The following is a 20,648-nucleotide window of genomic DNA, read 5'->3' as shown; positions in this document are numbered from 1 at the left end:
GCTCTGAAAGACCTTGGGGGTGGAGGGCTCCCAACAGATGGTCTCCCTCCCCTTCATGTGGTGCCGTCGGCCAGAATTGGCTGAGCCAGATCAGCCAATCAGTTCTTTTTGCCTCACTGGGCTTCTGCTTCCTGGAGCCAAGCATCATTCTGGTGATACCATTACACTTACATTTGGTAGAAAGCAAATGGAATTTAATCTGAAACCCCATAAAAACATCTCATTTCTCTCCCTCCCTGCCTCTCTCTCTCTCTCATTGTAAAATTCTGAGGCTAAGCAATGCATAGGAGATACTCAGCAGGTGTTAGTGGCCTCTCATCCCCGCACCCCAACCGCCCAGCGCGGTGTTGGAGTTCAGCTCACACACGCCCCTGAAAGCCAGTTATGTGCATCTCTTCCAATCTCTGTTCAGTGACTTTTTGTTTGTAACTAGAAATTGACAGTGATGGGAATGTTTATGCCACAGAAATTGGCAAACGCTACAAATCAGAGCTTATCCCCTGTCCTTCCCTGAAAGCCAGTTGCTAAACATTCACCAGCATACCCCTGCCCGTGTAGCTGCAGTGGGCCCAGAGCAGTGAGATCTGTGGAGAACAGAGTGAATGGGGACTGGGGTAGCCTTCTGGGTCTCACACCTTCTCCCTCCTTCATGCACCTGCACTCAGCCTGGCTAACACCTGGCAGTCACGAGGAGGTATGGAGGACCTGAATTACTGCCATTTAAAAACGGGGAGTCTCTTTGTCATCCTTCATATCTAGCTGTGTCTCCCCCTCCACACCCTTCATTTTTTGTTTTCTTACATCCTCAACTTATTTTTTCCCAACCCATTACTCTGTCTGTGTCTGAGCTTTGCCACATTGACATCACAGAATCTGGAAACATTTGAACCGGATGGGACTTAGACATCATCTAGTACCCAGGAAGTTAAGTAGGTTTTATTTCTTGTGCCGATTGAATCAATCCACTGATTGGGGCTTCCCTGTGCTGTCTGTATCCGAGCTCAGTGGAAATGAGAGCCAGGACTGATTATGTTTTCCCCAGGTGTGGGTATGGGAAGCCAGGCTGGCTTTGCATACACACTGTACTCTCAGATCCTGGCTCAATTCACCTCATGAAATAAGTAAGAGGACTGAGGTTCAAAAGGGTTAAATGACTTGCTGAGGTCACACACCTTATAAGTGGCCAAGCTGAGATTCCAACCCAGTCTTTCCCCAGTACCTTACTCTGGGACCTCATTTATGCAGACATGTAGCCTTGAGGGAGGAGAAGAGAATCACCAATACCAAGACCAATACCATGAATCTTAAATCCAGATCAGACTGGGAATTGGAGAAACAGAGAGGTTACAGGTCTTACAACTCAATCTACCATCCTCTGCTTGGTCTTGACTGCTTTTGTGCTTCAGATTTACCTCCTTGTGAGAAATCAGTTGTGTTAAGAGAAGAATAAGATATTTCCTGTGTGAAGCAAATAATTAAACAAATGTCATGCCCTGTCAGTGAGTTACAAGCCGGAAGACTCGAAAGGTCCATACTTGCATAGCCTTTGGATTCAGGGAACACTCAATTTAGAAAGACTATTAAATTTGGTCTATCCCCTTCTCTTGAGAAATGGCCCAACCTCATGGTGCCCCAATGTAAATACAATTTTTACATGTCTCAAGGGTTGGTAATGTCCATATCTCTTACAGGTACTTATGGGTAGGACCTTGACCCCGTCCTGTCAAATATCTCTCCACTTTACAAAATCCTCAAGCTATTCCCATGTCTCATACTTTGACATCCAAAGGAGGAGTCAAAATGTGCCCTCTCTACCCCTTCACCTCCCCTTTGCTCCCTTACAACCTGGACTTAGACACCAGACCCTCAACACCACATGAATGTTCTTCATTTGTGTGTCACTTTACATTTCTTGTCATAGCTCATCTCTTTGGATCCTATATTAGTCCGCTTGAGCTGCCATAACGTGTACCACCGACTGGTGTTTTAAACAAAAGAAATGTGTTTTCTCACTTTCTGGAAACTACAAGTCCAAGATTAAGGTGCCGTCTCAGCATTGGTTTCTGGTAAGGCCTTTCTTCCTGGTTTGTGGATGGCCACCTTCTCATTGTGTTCTCACATGGTCTTCCCTCTGCGTGTGCATGGAGAGGGAGCTCTGTGGTGTCTCTTTCTCATCTTATAAGGACATCAGTCCTATAAGGGTAGTGTCTCACCCTTATGACCTCACTTAACCTTAAAGTACTTCTCTAAAGGCCCTAAGTCCAGACACAGTTATGTTGGGAATTAGTACTTTAACCTATGAATTCTGGGAAAACACAATTCAGTTCTTAACAGATCCTTCATAGAAGGCCAGGAAAGCATTAGGACAAGCATTGTGATTGCCATTTTCATCAGCATAGGATCTGAGGCTCAAAAAGTTGACAGTGGAGTCCAACAACTTGCCAGGCTGGTCATTGTGGAAGCCTAGGAGAGAACCTGAGTTTTCTGATTGTGCCCCTGACCTCTTCCTCTTGTTGTCCCATGTCTCCAACACAAGTCATCCACAACTGAAAATAACAGCTGTCTCTTCTCAGTTCTGACCTCCTTGTCAACATTTCACAACGTGACCACATAACCATTACTTTTTTTTTAATAATGACGTCTCAATTCAATTGCAAAGGCGAAACTCATTCTCAGACTGGTCTCAGAGAGATGGAACTGTCCGGGGTTACCTTGTTGCTCTCTTTGCAAAACAGTTAGCCAACACTAGTTGCTTTCAGGAATTTCCTGCCTTTATCTATCTCTGGGAAGTAACCATTTGAATTTAAGACACAGCAATGGAAGACATATTGAGACTCTCACAAAACCTACACTCTAACCACATTTCAAGATGGGAAGTGGGTGTCACTGGGATTTCACATACTCTTTCAAATGTCCTGCCCCTCCAAATTTAGGAAAAGGGCTGTGTGAAAGCAAGATGCCAGGCAAATACATTAAGAAACAGCAGCAACCCCTCTTAAACCAGGTTTACTCACTGAGAGAGTAGTAGTAAGGTCTAGCAGAAGGAGCATGGATGGAGTAAGACCAACTATATTTCATACCCCAATTCTGCCACGTGGTCATTCATTATTTCTCTCCCTTGTTCTTACTCCCTGGTTCCAGCAAAATTTTAAAATGGCTTGCTGCCTTCTACTTGCTATTGAGGTGACATTCAGCAAGCCACCTAACTGATTTCTGACTCTCAGTATAATGGACATACTGACAGCCATCTTGCAAGCCTGTTTGGAGGGTTAAACAAAATAGTGTATATGAATTCCAGGTACATGTGGCACATGGTGGGCGGTCAATAAACAATATCCATTATTTGGAAAATGGAAATGTGTGACAGGCTTGTATTTGCAAAGCCTTGTAGAAGAAAATGTCCCTCATCCACAACCTTCTTTAAAACTCATGTGCTCTTAGATGCAGTTTAGGTTCTGCATAAAGTTTATGCTGCCCTGGCATCTTCAGTAAGGGACTCATTATTTCATTGGTTTCCAGCAATCCCTGGAACGGCATTAGGATTTGGGAATGGCAGGTGATTATGGATGGAGCTAAATTATTTACTTCATCAAAGTGTCTCTGGCTTTATCATGCAGACTGTCATAGGAGGCTGTACATAAGGATGAATAATGGTCCCTTTAACTCAGGGATCTGAAAGGTCACTGGGGCTGTGGCAGACATATAAGGTTGTGTTTGCTGCATCCATCAATATGCAATTGTGTATGGTTGTGATGCATGGCAGGCAGCATGAGGGTGGACTTTTACTTTTCACTCTGCATTCTGGTCACGCACGGCCACCATGTGGAAAGGTGGTGATTAGCTCTCTGGAGGCCCCAACTCCCATACTTACAACCATTCTTTGCAGACACCACCTCCTATGGTGGAACATTTAGGACACCAGGGGTTTGGAGAATGGACCAACAAGTGTAGGGTAATGGCGTCTGTTTTTCCATCTGAGAGCTATCTTGGCTTGAGCTCGCTTATTATTTCCCAGGGATCTAGGAAATTGATGGAAAAGGAAAAGAAAATGAAAGCAATGTGACTAACTCTGTGGCTGCCATGTGATGCACCCCAAGGTTTGGGGGGGGGGCAATTGACTCTTGGTTGTACGTTTCTTGGCCTGAGAAGGAGGGACCGACTCCTTCTGAGAATCTTGGGACGCAGAGCTTTCGAGAAGTCATAGGGTTTCTCTGAGCTCCACATGCTTTTTGCATGAGGCCGACTTCCCTCCTCTCCTTCATAGGGGCCAGCAGCATGAGTGGAAGTTACCAACCACATGTGCCTCTGTGGGCAAGTCATTTACTACTCCAGATGCAATGTCTTTATTCTCCAGACCCCAGTCACATTCATGACATCTTCATGAGCCGTGTCCTACCTGTGTAACCTGTTCTACCATTGTTTCCCATTGGGCTAAGTTTTTATTTCAATAAATTTATTTTTAAAGAAGCTTTAGATCATTATAACAAATGGATATAAAAAATAGGTGAAAGAATAGGGACGCCTGGGTGGCTCAGTCAGTTAAGTGTCCAGTTCTTGGTTTCAGTTCAGGTCATGATCTCATGGTTTGTGGGATCAAGCCCCACATCAGGCTCTGCACTGACAGTACAGAACCTGCTTTGGATTCTCCCTTTCCTTGTCTCTCTGCCCCTCCCCTGCCCATGCTTTCTCTCTTTCTCTCTCTCTCAAAATAAATAAATAAAAAGACATTTAAAAAATAGGTGAAATAACAGATAAAATGAAAACCAAACAATGAGATGAAACTCCTGCTAGATGCTTTGGCCAAACATTGATGCTCCACCTGAAGCTTGTTCTCCTTTTGTTAAAAAGGGAGCTTGGCGAGTGCTTCAGAAATGTTAAAGATGTAGTAGCAGCCAACTAAAACTTTTTCTTTGAGGTACTCAGAAGAGTTAAAACGAGGGATCGAAACAGGAGTAACTTTCTCACAGTGTAATTTAATATTATTTAATAAATCGTCCTTGGGTAATCTGTAGCATTTTCTGGACTATCTAACGTCTTATGTCATCCTAACGGTCGTATGAATCCTATACTTTAGGGAAAACCACACTAGGAATCTTCAGTTCCTTTCAACTCCAAATTTTTATTACTTCCATCTATTAGCCCTAATGATTGTCTAATTAACTATTTCTATTTCCACTTTCATGTCTACTGCTTGCTTACTGGGTGGTATTAAACTGGTATTTATTTGAACTGCCCACCTGGCACTTTGCACTTTCAAAAAACTTCCAGGTGCTAATTAAAAACCATTGACACTTAAACTCAGCAAATTACTGGAGTCTGGAAGCAGGCCAAGGAATGAATCCCTGAGAATCCCTCTGCCCACTGTTCCTGACACACATCGGGCCCTTGAGCACAGAGCCCTCCCTAGCAGAAGGAAGCCTCCCTGCTCCCCTCCTCAGGGCTGCCGCCATTCCAATGAGTAATGTTTGAGACAGATGCAAAATCGATAGCACTAGACGCACACTGCTCTGGTTATCCCGTATTCTTTTTCATTCAGCCTCCCTTGGCTTCCCTGGATGAGAGTCTGGGGAGAGATTCATCTCCTCCCTTGTTCCTTATTATATCAGTGTTGTAGCCACAGGGACAAGAGTGACGGATATTTCTGGGTTGTCAAGGGAGAGATAGGAGAGATGAGCTCTTTGTAGCACCTGACAACTCCCCATAAAGACCCAAAGTGCCATTTGTGGATTTTAAAAAAATTAACGTTTTAATTGTCATTTCAATCTGCACAGATTGTAATCTTTGCTGAGGATCACTCCCGAGTGAAGTTTGAAAGTACTTTAGGTGGTTAAGTTGTCTGAGATCTCTTTAATGAACGTGCATGTGAGTGTATGTGTGTATCTATGTTTTCCCTGACAGCTGTCTAACACAGAATCATGGTCTTTTCTTTCAACACCCGTGTTTGTTCTTCTTACCACCATTTAACTTGGGACCTTCCTCCATGACTTTTTCTTTTAGTGTCCTGTCGCTTAGCCATGTAGAAATGGGTGTCCGTCCAAGTCTGGATACTCCCTGTGTGGTGGGGAGAGCTGTCATTAATCAGTTATTTCCCCATCTGACCTCCTTGTGTTGTCACCAGTTTCTCAACATTCCCTTGGAAAGCTTGAAGTCCTAACTTCTTTCTTTCTCTCCGTCCCAGATTTTTGGAAGCATCCACATTGCTCAGGTAGAAGATCTTGCTGGGTGAGTGCACAGGCATGGGAAGTCTGGCCTCAGCTGGCCCTCAGTCCTGCCCAGATTTTCAGCCACTGTGCCATTTCTGGGTAGATTTGCAGTTGCCCACATGGACTTGTAGCTCTTTCTCTCTAAGTTCCAATTGGGTAACAGTAGGGTCTACAGCTCTCCTTCGTTTTGTTGGGGTGTCCCTACCTTTCTAACTCATCTTTTTCTGACCTATTCCTTTCTTTTTCTTCTACCTCATGGGTCCTTTTCCTTCCAATATATAACATTGTTAGTCTTTCTCATGTGCTATTAGGAAGCTAGTCTCAGGCCTTTGTCATTCCACACCCCTTCCCCTGATAGCAACCAGAATAGAAACAAAGCTTTAGGGCTTTTCATTCAACTCTCCCTGACTCTTGTCCTCACCCTTAAAACCTCCCTAAAGCACTCAGGTCTTTCCATTAGATACCATAGCTAGAAGAACATGGAAAAATATAATAGTGCATTGGAATTTTTATTATTTTATTTTATTTTATTTTATTTTATTTTATTTATTTTATTTTAAAGTTTATTTTGAGAGAGAGAGAAAGAGAGAGAGAGCACCAGCATGAGCAGGGGAGGGGCATAGAGAGGAGAGAGAGAATCCCAAGTGGGCTCCATGCTAAGCATGGAGCCCATGACCATGAGATCATGACCTGAGCTGATATCAAGAGACAGATGCTTAACCAACTGAGCCACCCATGTATGTGTGCATGCAGGGACACACACAGGACCCCTCCATTTCACCTCCTCATTTACATGTATGTGCCTTGTCCAATCCACTACACTCCTTGTAGATTGCGCTCTGTCCTCCTCAGCTGGTGTCTTTGTCTCCCTAACCTACCAATGTAAAGAGGGTGTCCAGATGAGTTGTGAAACAGGAGGTGAAGACAGGGACGGATGGGTGGGAGAAACTTGCAGCCTGGTACACATAAACAATGGCAGGAAAGGGTGGTGATAATGAGAAAAAGTGCTCCCTGGGGCTTATGCCTATGTATATAGGGTGCCTGTCTTATAGCCCTTGACATGTGTGAGGTCTCTTTGTCTGTTCTCTTAGCTGCTCCCCTCAATCACTCTGTGAGGTTGGGAGGTTGTTCCCATTTTAGAAGTGATAGATCTAAGAAGCAGAAAGAGTGGGAATATTCTGGAAGGTCAGGAGTGGACCAATGGGCCGGCACCGCCACCCCCAGTCAGCACCTCAAACCCAATGCTGGTATGTGTCTAGAAAGTGGAAAGCAGCAGAGGTATAGTGGGCACCATGGGCCCTACCTCTGGGTAAGGAAGTTATTATTAGTCTAGTAAGCTCTCTGAACTTCTGTTGCCTTATCTGATGAATGCAGACAATCTTTCTGGCCTTACTTACCTCGCATGGTCACAGTAACAAGCTGCATATGAGGCGAGGGTATGAAAATTCTTTGTGACCAATAAATAGAATGCTATGCAAACATAAGGCTTCAGGGACTAATTCATACCCTGCTTCCAGGCCTGCCCAATTCTCAGAGAACTCATCAGTTCCAAATGGAATGAAATGGCATCAAAGGGGACATAGCACTGGCTGCCCTGCCTTGAACCCCACCTGTGACCCATACTCACCTGTCTGTAGAGCCTAGGGCAGCAAACAGGTATCTTTAACATTCCTTTGGAAATGTGTCTGTAAATACAGTAGTTACCTCTTGAAGGATAAGATTTCTGTTCTGAAAATATTCTAACTGCTAACTTCACAGATAGGCAGTCTTTTACATTTTGTAATGCAGTAATGGGAAAAAAAAAGAGAGATTTAGTTTTTCTGGTTTGCCTCTGAGTATTGCCTAATTGTCTTGAAAAACAATTGACTTGCTGTTTCTTCCTCAGCTTCTAATACCAAGCATACATATATTATGTCTGCTAGCTTACTTATCTATTTACCATTGTTGCTTGGGGAAGGTTAATTTCCTCTCTAAGTTATTTGTTCCCTAAAAATGCCGCCATGAAGGGACACTGAGGCTTAGCCATATGCATGTGTAGGGAAATGGAGAGCTGTGTGATTTACTGAGTCACAGATCCACCAGACAGATTGGACCCCATCTCTCAACCCTCGACCTCCAGGTTTGGGATGCCATTATCTATCTGCATACCTGTCTTAAATCTACATTTCACTATGTAGACAACCTGAGACAATGTTTATTCTACATGAATAAATCAACCCTGGTGCAATTTATTTCTCTTAGTGGGATAAAAAGACAATTTCCAGATGATAGATCTAATCAAACCTATAGCAATCTGAATTAATGGCTAAGAAGGTGAAGACCAGCACCCTGACAGCCCACTGTTATTTTTCTCTCTAAACAGAGCAGAGGCATTTAAATCTCTGTCTTCGATTTTCCACATCTTGACCATGAAGAATACCCCAAATATGCTAGTGGGGTAGTGGACTCGTGCAAACAACCAATTCCTGATTTAAGAAGTTAATAACCAGTTGCTTATCATTTAATTATTATTAAACAGCAAGTTGAATTCGAGCAAACAGCTTGCTTTTCTTGACTACATTCAGCTTTTCGATAATAGCTTGTGGGAGCTCCACCTCTTCTGGTCCATTCCCTGCCCAAGCCTGATGCCTGATGGCCTTAGTTGTTCAGAGCCTCATGTTAGCAGAGTTGTGGCAGTGATAGATTTCTTTGGTCTGAATTATGTGGACAGTTGCCCAAATTGCCACTTTGTTTTGCTGGCATGGACACAGCCCATTGAGAGTGAGTATCTCCCTAAGTTTGTTCTAAACAAAGATTTGGCATTTAATAAAAGCAGTTCCTCACTTGCATTACAGTTCAAGCCATGTAAATAATTAAGAAAGAATTCCTTTGAATGCATCCTCAGTATTTTTTTAAATTCTATTATTTTTTTTTGAAAGCCCTATTTAGGTTATTTGTGCCCTCAAGGGGAAACAGAGGGACTGGACTTAAGCCAGCATGTGTGGTTGGGGGTCAGCGTAGAGGAGATGGCTACAGTTGTCTAAAATATGTCTCGAGCTTCCTTTTGGTTTTCAACCTTTTCCTCCTTTGTTATTGTTACAAACCATAACTGCTAACCAAATAAATTAGTTTTATATTTTCTTTTCCCTTTTCCAGTAGAGGTACAGGGAATAGAGCAATGACCTAAAAACCATGTCAGCAGAGGGAGGGGGGAAAGCAAAGATACTGAATAACCTACCAACTTGATAATCCGTCCATGAATCAGCTACAGAGCATCTCCCCACCCCCGATGATAAGCAAGACCATGGAGTCACCTACTACAATCAATTGCTAAGCTTTCTTCTCTTATTTAATCTCCATACTTGACTGAGCTTAAGTGGCTGACTATTTTGGGAGACATGCGTGGGTTTCTTATGTGACTGAGCAAAACATATTTGATCTTAATTAGGTTTGGGAGATTTTATTTTGTTTTGTTTTGACATTTAAACCAAGTCAACATTTGAAGCAGAACTATTCTCTTTTATAGCATAGTTTACAGAATTAGAAGCAGGTTTTCTTTTGAAATCTATCATTATCATTATTATTGTTATTAATGCCATTCTAGATCTATGGGTTAGGAAGTTGTTAACTCTGTCATGTCCCAAACTGACCTGCCCTGCACCTGTATAGCAATGCTGGAATAGAAAGAATACTAATATCGGGGTTAAGTGACCCAAGGTCCCAGAGCTGACTCAATATATACCTGTGATTCCAGGCTGTGATTTATTGGTCTTGATTTTCTCAATATGAGATGATGAGTTACTGGAAGATTTCTAGAGACTCTTAACTTTAATGGTCTGTACACTCCCAGCAAATGGAGAGATGTATTTCTTTCCCCCCGGAAAAAAAGAAAGAAGTCAGGCAGGAAGAAAGAAAACACAAAATGAAAAAGTTAAGGGAAGAAAAGGAGGCAAAAACAAGGAACAGAGACCACTTTCTACTAGAGTGGCCGGGTGGCTCCCCTCATCCCCTGATCCTCTGAAGGTTGACCAGCAGCAGCATATACACAATGCACGATGCAGGCAAATCCTATATGTCTTGGAGCTGAATTCACAGTCATTAAAAGTAAATGAGAAAGCAGAATTGCTGCTGAGTATAGGTAGCGACATTTCAGTTTTGCTAGCTCTCTTGCTCTCTCTCTCTCTCTCTCTCTCTGTCTCTCTCTGTCTCTCTCTCTCTCTCTCTCTCTCTCTCTCTCTCTCTCTTTCTTTTAAACAAAAACAGTCTCTGGGACCAAGAGATAGATGACTAGTCATTGAGCTTAAAAAAATTCTATGTATTTTTCAAATTAGGTGCAATGAAGGGGAACTACAAATTGGGAAAGCAAATGGGTTATTGTTTCTCACATTTCTTGTTTTTTCTTTTTTTTCCCCCTCATTCTCTAGGTGGGAGACATTTCTCACACCATCCACTAGTTATTATATATGGTGTTCTTTTTCCACCATCCACTAGCTGGGAGGAGAGTCTCCCTGGGCTCTGTGTGCTTCTCTGGGTTAAGGGTTGCACTTGTCATCTGTGGGTTTAGGGGGACTTGGGGGAGCTGCTTTAGTACCTGTCCCTTCCTGGGGCAGGAGAGGCTGTGCATGCCTTCAGAGCTGTTCTGCTCCTCTCTGTGAGTAGGACCCTTCTGACCTAGATGAAGTTGGCCGCTATATATGGGAGCAACAACATGGACATTCCCAACTTTAAGGTTGTGCTCTGTTCCCATATATCAGAGCTGTGAGTTGCATATATATACATATACACACACACACCATATATATGCTGTGAGTTAGCTCCCCAAATTGCCTTGTTCAGGACCTGGAGACCCTAAGCCCCGGGGAAGCTGTGGTTCTTTTCTTCTGCCTGCATTTCTTGGTTATGGGGTAGATTTGAGCCAAAAGGACTCTTCGGTCTCAAAGAGACAGATCTGCTGCTAAGTCCAATGTGAAGGAAATCTGAATGTCCTCAGGGCCCCCCGTCCTTCTGGAAGCTCTCCAGTTGCCAGCACTTCACACCGGAAGCTCTGGAGGGCTCTAATCTCAATGTTATTTGGCTGGGGGGTGGGAGGGGTGTTGTAACCAGTCTGCCCTCATTGGCTAGCTACTCCTAATAGGAATCCTGTTTTATAGCAACCTATTCTCTGTGTAGTCCTTCTCCCGTTTATGAACCATGTTGGATTGCTTTTATAGAAGGCAGATATAAATAACAAATAAATTAAGTGAATGAACTGCTCAGCTTTGCTTCCTGAGCCTCAGGAAATGCTGAGAATGGTGAAGATACACGCAAGGTTTATCGGTCTGCCCAGATGGAGGCTAAGGGCTGACTGAATTGAGGCCTTTCCTTCGGACAACATGGTAATAGCTAAACCTGAGTCTTTCTTCTCTGAGAAGTTGATTCTGGTGTCTCTTAGCCGTGAAAGCCCTGCCCTACCTCTCACCCTTTTAGACTCCGTTCAGGTGTCCCTTCCTCTGAGGGATCTGTCCCTTCCGTGTTCCTCTCCACCCCTCACTTCTGAGCCCTGTGGGCATCCTCATTCTGGGCTGCCAGCATTCTCAGAGTATTGAACCCACCACAGAAAATACAGTTGTTACTTTGCATATTCACTTCCCCTATCTGGAGGCAAGGTCCTTATCCTCTTCTGCACCCTAATGATGCACATGCCTGGCACAGAGAACATGGTGAACACAGGTGTGCTGACTGAATAGATGAATATATTATATGCCGGCTGGCCCTAGCCACACCTGTCGCATCGTGCCTTTTTGGGGCCCACTTTTGCATTTCTTGTTCAGTCAAATGGAATTTGTTGATGATAGTACAATAGAATGTTCTTTGTCATTTTGAGGTCTTCTTTTATAATGAATTTTTATCTCTCTCTCTCCCCCCCTCCTTTTTTTTCAGTCTGGCCAACTATTCTCTATCTTTTAAGAAAAATACTAAGATTCTTAAAGTGATGCATGGTCATTCTTCCCAACTCATCTCTTCCCTATATTCCTATCCATTGAGCACAACTCACATATCCTCCTTACTGCCTTGGCTGGATCTCAGTGGATCATTCAGAAGATTTTTTAAATGTTCTTAATTTAGGGGCACCTGGGTGACTCAGTCTGTTAAGTGTCCAACTCCTGATTTTGGCTCAAGTCATGATCTCATGGTTGTGGATTAAGCCCTGTGTCAGACTCCACGCTGAGCATAGAGACTGCTTTGAACTCTCTCTCTTTCTCCCTCCTTCCCTCTTCCTCCCTCCCTCCCTCTCCCTCTCTCCCTCTTTCTTCCTCTCCCTCTCTCCCTCTCTCTGCCCCTTCCCCACTTGCAGTCTCTCTCTCTCTCTCTCCCACCTCTCCCAAAAAATTAAAAAAAATGTTTTTAATTAGAAAAGTTTCTGAACATGTTTCTTCTTTAGTTGAAAGACAAGTGAAGAGAAACAAATAGTATAGAGAAGATGCTATGGAAACTTTGTTGGTTTTGTTGTAATGTGGCTGGTGAGAAAAGTCACATCAAAAATGGTCAGATTTCAGACGTTTTAACATCCCCTCATCTCACTGTTTCCTTACAGTAGCTCTGTGAGGTAGGTGAAGAAAGTCTTTATAGTCCCATTTTGAAGGTGGTAAAACTGAAACTCAGAAGGGCTCAATGACTTACTCCAAGTTCTCATGGATACTGAGCTCAAAGGCAGTATCAAAGGACTAGAATCAAGGCTGCTGACTGAACACAGTGCTCCAGCCACTACACCAGGTGGCCTCTCCATGTTCTTCCTCTTTTTCTTTTCTTCCAGGAAAACTCTGTTGAAAGGTCAATATCCTTCTGTCTCTAGAACCAAGCTTTCTGTGCACATTCTCCTCAGGTGTGTTTGGGGGGTGGGGGGATAAGCCCCTCTACCTAAATGGGGTTTGAGGAATGAGTGGAGTTGTTTGCATTGTTATCATCCTTCCTTTGGATATTTATAGAGGCATGACAGTCTTTACATGTGGTGGCAATTTATAGAACATGGTTCTCACCTGTACTTCTCAAGAGCTTCACCATTCCTGAAATGCATGTGATAGTAACTTTGTGATACTGGGAGCAGAGAATTTTGTCATTTGTGATGGGAATACTAAACCCTGCATATTCTCTATCCAACACAGAATCTCTGTATGTCATGTATGAATTCTGACCAATAACTCTCTTTCCACGTTTTCCAGATGCAATAGAAAAGAATTCTAATTCCTTAGATTTCCTTTTAATGGTACTTATGTGGATAATCCTGCCCTGTAAGTAAACCTATGGCTGAGAGCACTTGGCTGTCCCAAAATGAAGGGAAGCTGGTGAAGGTACTGATTTAATAATAAAGCACCCAAAATAATTTTATACATGCACACAGAAAGGGAATATTTGGCCATTTTGTAATTACCAAAGTGGTGGCCATTATTCTCCTTTTGGGTTTAGACTTCTGAGCTTGAATACTGATTTTATAGTAAAGGATACTGGCAGGTGTGGGGAACCGGTCTGCTCACCCTCACCATTCCTGATCAGTATTTGATGGCAACACCCATGCAGTGCTCACTCTTAAGATACCTGGTTGTTAACCCTCAGGCAGCTTTCCCTACCTGTAAGACTTGCTTACTCGCCAGAGAGATTCGAAGCTCATCACGGCACTGTCTTCTGCAGATGGTCCTACCCATTCATTTTTGCCTTTCCTTCCAACCCCTAGATGGCCAGGGCTGAAACCTTACTTGACCTAAACTCTTGAGCCAGTGACTGCATCAATAAGTAAGTCTGGTCCTTTGGTAAAAGTGAAACACTCCTCCATTGCTGTGTTCAAATTTAATTCAACAAGTTGGGCACCTACTTTGTGCATGGATATGGACATGAATAAGAAAGAGTCCTTGATCTTAAGAAGATTTAATATATAAATGTAGTAACTACTAACTAGAGACAATAGATTGGTGATTGGCAGTGGCAGAAGGTGGAGAGTGGGAGAAATGGATGGATTGTTTTTGTTGTTTAGTTTAAATAAATTAAGTAATTTATTTAAAAAAAAAAAAAAAGAATCTCTCCAGCTTCCAGCTAGCTCTCACTGTCTCCGGGATCTCTGCGCTCTCATGTTAGAAGTCTGACTGTAGCACTGGTGAGGCTTCTTGTAGGTACTCTGATCAACAATTCCAGTTGAGCCCAGCCTATCGGCTCTCCCTGCTGAGGCACAGAACATGTGAGGCCAACTGTTTTGGGTCCTCCAGACCAGCCCTTCTCCCAGCTGAAAACCACTTAGTGACATCTGTTAACAATTTGTGGAATAGAAGAATCAGCCTGCCTGAATTCATGACCAAAGTGATGAGACAGAAAAAAATGGTCATTGTTGTAATACAGTAAGTTTTGGGGTAGTTTGTTATGTGGCAATAGGTAGTGGATTGGATATACATAAGGTCAGGGATATGCAGGATTTCTGTGAGAGGTATTTTGAGGCAATATATGCTATATGGCATGCTCATTTTCACATTTATTCCAAATAGCCTTTTCTACATTGTTCCTGAAAGGAGGGTAGATACTAAAATGAGAGGAAATCATGGAAAGCAAGTAGCATGTAATAGATGAACCAAAAAAAAAAAAAAATTTAAGAGTAGACAAATAACTAGTCAGTACATAGGTTGTTCATTCATTCAATGAATATTTGGTGAGTACTTCTCTGCCAAGCGCTGTCCCAGGAATTTGGACTACAGTGATGAATGAGATAGACATGACCCCTGCTTTCAGGCGAGGACAGTCCGGAGGGAGAGACAGTCCAGAAAGGGAGAGAGACAGTTAAACAAGCAATGGTAGTAAGGAGTAATTAGTGATTTGATGGGGAAGGAGAGGGTGTTCTGGGATCTCATAGCCTGGGTGACTACTCTAATCAACTGAGTCTTAAGAGAGACTCAAAGGCAGGAAATCAAATATTATTGAGAATGTAGGGGCAGAGATCAGAGGATGCTTCAAAGATAAGCATTTGAAAAAAATTATCTGAAAGATTAGTGAATAGTGGCAGAAGAAGATAATTTTTGGCAGAGGGGAAGAGCATGAACAAAGGAAAGGAGGTTGGAAAGTAGAAAATATGCTCAATAAATACAGGGTTATCTGGACTGGTTAGAATATAGAGTGTATACCCAAATATGGAGACAGGATTATTAAAAGAAATTACTGAACAAATAATTTTTAAATTTTTAAATTTATTCAAATCTAAAAGAAAAGTTGCTAGGATGGTATTCTGAATCTCCATATACACTTCTGTTACATTTTTCAATTATGTACATATATTCATAAGTGTGTATATATCTGTATATATAGTTTTGTTTTTGTTGTCATTGAACCATTTGATAGGAAGTTGTAAACATCATGACCCCATGTATATCTCCTAAAATCAAAAAAATAGGATTTTATTTGTTTTACATTCTTTATATTTATTCTTTTACATTTAAAAAAAAACTTATTAAAAGACAGCTCAATCACCCTTTCCTCCCCTCTGACATTCATTGCGGTCTGTTTCCACACCGCCCCTCACCAGCCCCAAATTTCCTTTAAGGTAGTTTCATCTCCACCTGCATCTTTCAGAGCCTTACACTGAACAGCTGCTGAATAGCCAGGTTGCTTGGAGAAAAGGAACAACTTTAAACAACTCCAAAGTCGTTCGCAGTCTCTGCTGGGTTTAAGCAGACGGGGCCATCTGTGCTTTCTGCTCATCTCTCAGGGCCTGAAAGAAAATATTCTATGAAGCCTAGGAGAAAATGACATAAAATGAATCCATTCTGCTGTCAGAGATCATAATGAAACTAGGGAAGAGGTACAAAATCAATTCATTCTTATTATAATTTTCAGATTGCCATCTTCCCGTTTGTTCAGATGTGGGTACGATGGCTCGAATTGGTCTTTGGAATATTTAAGGAGCTTTTTTAGTTCCTTAATATTGGCTTATCAGTTCCAGTAATTTTACCTCCCAGAGTGAAATTGGTTGCTAACATTTGGAGAAAATTCGTGCTGTATTTTTTTGTAAGTTTTGCTGATCATCACCCGCCAAGCTACAGTAAATGCACTTCTGGCTTATTAGGAAGACAGTTGTGGAGACTGGACGCTTTATCACAAAATTGCTGGTCATTCCAGGAGCTCTTCCCCAGCGGAAAGAGGCTTTGTGAATCATTTATCTATTTTTCTTCCTGCATTGTACCTTAGGTCTCCTGTTTAGAGGAAGTCTTCCCATTTGGCTTCCAGGAAAAAAGAGAAGAATCAGACATGCAACAAGTGATTCTTTTATTCCTCCTTTAAGGCTGTGTGTGGGCTTCACAGAGATGAGGAAGGATGAGAAGGGTAGAAAAAAGGTAGACTGAGCTTGAAGACCCAATTTAATTTTTCTTGTGTTGCACAGCAATAATTGGAATTTACATCTGTTCTGTTTATGAAATTATTATTTTAATCATATCTTAGTATATGAAATAATTATTAAAATTTTAATTATAAAAACAATAAATTGACTTTTGATAATTGAAATAATACAGAATGAAATAAATGTCCATAATTCTCCTTACCAAAAAATAACTTCAGTTGACCCTTGAATAATGTGGGGGTCAGGACCACTTCTGCCTCCTGCTTTGTTGAAAATCCACATATAACTTTTGTTTCCCCCAAAACTAACTACCGATAGCCTACTGATGACTAGAAGCTATACAGGTAACATAAACAATCATTAATACATATTTCGCATTTTATGTGTATTATTTCCTGTATTCTTACAATCATCTATAACTTAACTTTTTTGGTATTTCTATGCTATGCAGTTCATTTGTGTTTCTTCAGATGGTTATGAATCTCCAAAAAATATATTTATTGAAAATATATTATTCCAATATATTTTTTGAAAATATATGCATATAACGGGACCCGTACAGTTCAAATCAGTGTTATTCAGGAGTCAATTGTACTTTTAACAATTAAATATATCCTGTAAGTCTTTACTTTGTGAGTTTTAAACAGTTGAAGATATATTACATGTAATATTTTGAAGATATTCCATTACATAAACATTACATAAACTCTTAATAAACATCTTTTTTAGAGGTGACATAAAAATAATGTATCTTGTGGATACCCATGATTTACTTTATCATTATTTATTTCAGGCACTTAGTTTGCCTCCTAGTTGTTCTGATTTGTTTGGTTTTTCCTGAAAAGATTGGGGCAATGAAGATCCTTATGCAAAAAGCTTTTATGTGTATATCAGATCATTTTCTTGGGATAGGTTTCAGTAAGTTAAATTAATGGGTCAAAAGGTAGGCGCATTGTAAAGACTATCTATATTTGCCTTCAGAGAGTTTTTAAAAATGCTCTGCTAGAACAATTTATACTCCCACTAGCAGTGCATAAGAATGCTTATCTCACTGAACACTTGTCAGAACTGAATGCTAGTTTAAAAAAATATATTTCAATCTAATAGGTAAAGAAAAAAATGCTATCTTCTTTTAAAATTCAATTTTTTGCTTACTAGTGAGTTTGAACAATTTTTCATGTTTGTTAGCAGTATGTATGTGTGTGAATTTTCAGTTAACGTCCACAGCCTTTTTTACCTACTAATAGTGTTTTTCTAAGTTATTTGGGTGATATCAGGAGCAGCAACCCATGTGCATTTTACATTTTTCCTAGTTTAAAAGACTTTTAAATAATTTTTATGCAGTCTTAAAATTTCATGTAGTCAGATCTTTTCCCCTTTTCTTTTAATTTTTTTAGTACTTGTAATCTTAGAAAGTCCTCTCTTATTTAGAGATGCATAGAATACTATTTTGTATTTCCATTGAGTTTCATTATTATGAACTAGTGTGTTTTTTTATATAGTTATTTTACTTTATTCTATCTACCTTTTATTGAGGTAGGTGATTCAAATTGAGGCTCTAAACGAACTTTTCCCCAGATAGCTAATCAGTGGCTCTAGCAGTATTTATTGGCTAATCCTACCCTTCCAACTCAACTGAGATGCTCCATTTGTCATGCATTAAATTATTTTGTAGACCTAAGTCTGTTCCTGGAATCTCCATTCAGTTCCACTGATATTTTTTGTGTCAACACCACACTTTTTAAAAATTGAAACTTGATAAAATACCTTAATGTATGATAATAGAATCTCCCATCTCTCCATTGATTCTCTTTTTTTGAAAAAAAGGTTTAAAATCATTTTAAACTGTTTAACATAAGAATTGTAGAATCATTTTTTCCAAGTTCCAGAGAAAACCTGTTGGTGTTTGAGGTGGAATTTTAAAACCTATACATGAACCTAACTTTTCTCAAGATCCCAAGTTAATTTTTATTTCATCAGCTTATGTTATGATCGTAATTGGTGATTCTTAAACATATAACACTAAATACTGGTTTTCACATCACTTGGTGCCTCTGAATCACCCTGATTGTTTGGAGAGAATTCTGAAATTCTCATATTCCCTAGAATTTCAATTATTGATTGATCATTAATGACAGAGTCTGTCTCTGGGTCTACATTGGGAAAAACATAAAAACAAGTTGAATATAAGTAAATGAATGAATGAATGAGATTACAGATGGGCCATGAAAAACAAAAGATCTGGCTTACTAGTGGCCTTCAGTGCCATCTTGGCAGATTGACTTTACTTGTAAATTACTGATATCAAGTCTGATGGTATCAACCAAATGGTTCCCCATGTGCAGTACAGAGATTGGAAACTAAATATTTATTTATTGAGCTATCCTAGACATTTTGCTAGGTACTTTTCATGTGTTATCTAATAGAAGAAAATAAGATAGAGGAAAGGAAAAGACTTACCCAGGTTATGGATGTTGTAAGCAGTGCAGCCAGGTACACATTCACTTTTCTTGGTCTTTAGGGTCTTTGCAATCCATTCAGGTTCCTATAGCCTGTGTTTGGGTGGGTCTAATGTGTCAGTTCTTAAAGAAAGATTATTTCATAGGTTCCAATTTCAGTGTATCAGAAATAGCACAGATAGGAACATCTTAAAAACTGAGTCCCACTGATGATTATTTTCTCTTGGAAAAGACCCAAAAGATTCATCTTTTGTCCCTATTATATGGAAATAGGTCTACAAAGACTTGGGCCACAAAGGAGTCTACTGATATGTGCTGGAGCACCAGAGGATTCTACATAGATTAAAGACCAGTCCATTTCAATTGTGATTGCATAGACCTATCTCACGGAGACTTGACCTGGCATCCAGTCTTAACAAGAGCAGACCTGCTTTAATCTGCTTTCCACTTTGCCACTCTCCATCCAGGCAAGATAGTCTAATTATGGCAGATGCAGGGTTGTGAACTGTGGTTTACTCTTCCTTAAAAAAAATGACATTAATGTTGCTGTAATCATTCTTTAGCTGCATATATTAGAGATTCCTTCCCAAGAGCCCCAAACACTTTGCAAATATGATCTCATTAACCCACATGCCAACCCTTTGTGGTAGGTCAGCCGTCTTGGCGGCATTTGAGAATTGAATTATGCAAAGAAAAAGTGGTCTTTTCAGAGCTGCCTGCCAGCAGGGGATGAGACCAAGATTAACAGGGAATCTTAAAACTATACAAGGCCCAGATATCACTTGGTCCAACATCCTCATTAAATAAACAAGAAACTGAGGCCCAAAGGGGTCATATGACTAAAATCCAGGGTTCTAAATAAGGGCTATATGTTATTATCACCTGGGAAACTAAAAATGTGTACTATTGTCCAGGATCCATCCCAGACCAGTTTAATCAGTTTAATCTCTGGGGCCTCCCTCCATCAATTTTAAAAGCTTTATAGATGGGGGCACCTGGGTGGCTCAGTTGGTTGAGTGTTTGACTTCAGCTCAGGTCATGATCTTACAGTTTGTGAGTTTGAGCCCCATATCGGGCTCTGTGCTGACAGTGCAGAGCCTGGAGCCCCCTTCGAGTTCTCTCTCTCTCTCTCTCTCTTTCTCTCTTTCTCTCTTTCTCTCTTTCTCTCTCTCTCTCTCTGTCTCCCCCCTTCCCCCTGCCACTCACACTCTGTCTCTCTCTCTCTAAATTAAATAAACATTAAAAAGATTAAGAAATAAAAGCTTTGTAGATGAAGGGATTAAGGAGTGCACTTGTTGTGATGAGCACTGGATATTGTACGAAAGTGAATCACTGTTGTATACCTGAAACTAATATTACACTGTATATTAACTAACTGGAATTTGAATAAAAACTTAAAAACAAAGTTGTTAGATGATTCGAAGAAGTAGCGTGAGTTGAGATTTAGCTGGACGAAGGCAAAACCAGAGGGAAGAATCCGCCTAATGCATTCTAGTATAAGGATCTGTCTGTCCATTGCTTCCTTTCGTCAGTCCAAGTCATACAGCTTGGCTTATGGCAGTTTTTGAGGTTTTAACAATCTAGGCTGGCATTTTTGAAACAGGAAATATTTATAGTAATTTCTTAACTTTTCACTTCATTTCACCAGGAGAGGCACAT

General features: G+C 40.9%; 1 protein-coding gene and 1 long non-coding RNA gene across 2 annotated transcripts in view; one reads left to right on the top strand and one right to left on the bottom strand.

Moving 5' to 3' along the window:
• ALK (ALK receptor tyrosine kinase) overlaps nt 1-20,648 on the top strand; it is a 682,318-nt gene that overhangs the window by 102,623 nt on the left and 559,047 nt on the right. The window lies entirely within an intron of this gene.
• On the bottom strand, nt 15,363-19,309 carry LOC121044300 (uncharacterized). The gene is made up of 3 exons (XR_005797238.1): nt 18,991-19,309; nt 15,773-15,903; nt 15,363-15,567 (listed from the first exon to the last, which is right to left on the bottom strand). It is a non-coding gene; the product is annotated as an uncharacterized LOC121044300 (long non-coding RNA).

This window comes from Herpailurus yagouaroundi, unplaced genomic scaffold, assembly GCF_014898765.1.
Source record: "Herpailurus yagouaroundi ecotype Mexico unplaced genomic scaffold, PumYag 188, whole genome shotgun sequence".
Taxonomy (NCBI): Eukaryota; Metazoa; Chordata; class Mammalia; order Carnivora; family Felidae; genus Herpailurus; species Herpailurus yagouaroundi.
Note: the sequence above shows the minus strand (reverse complement) of the source record. Positions and strands in the feature narration are given on the sequence as shown.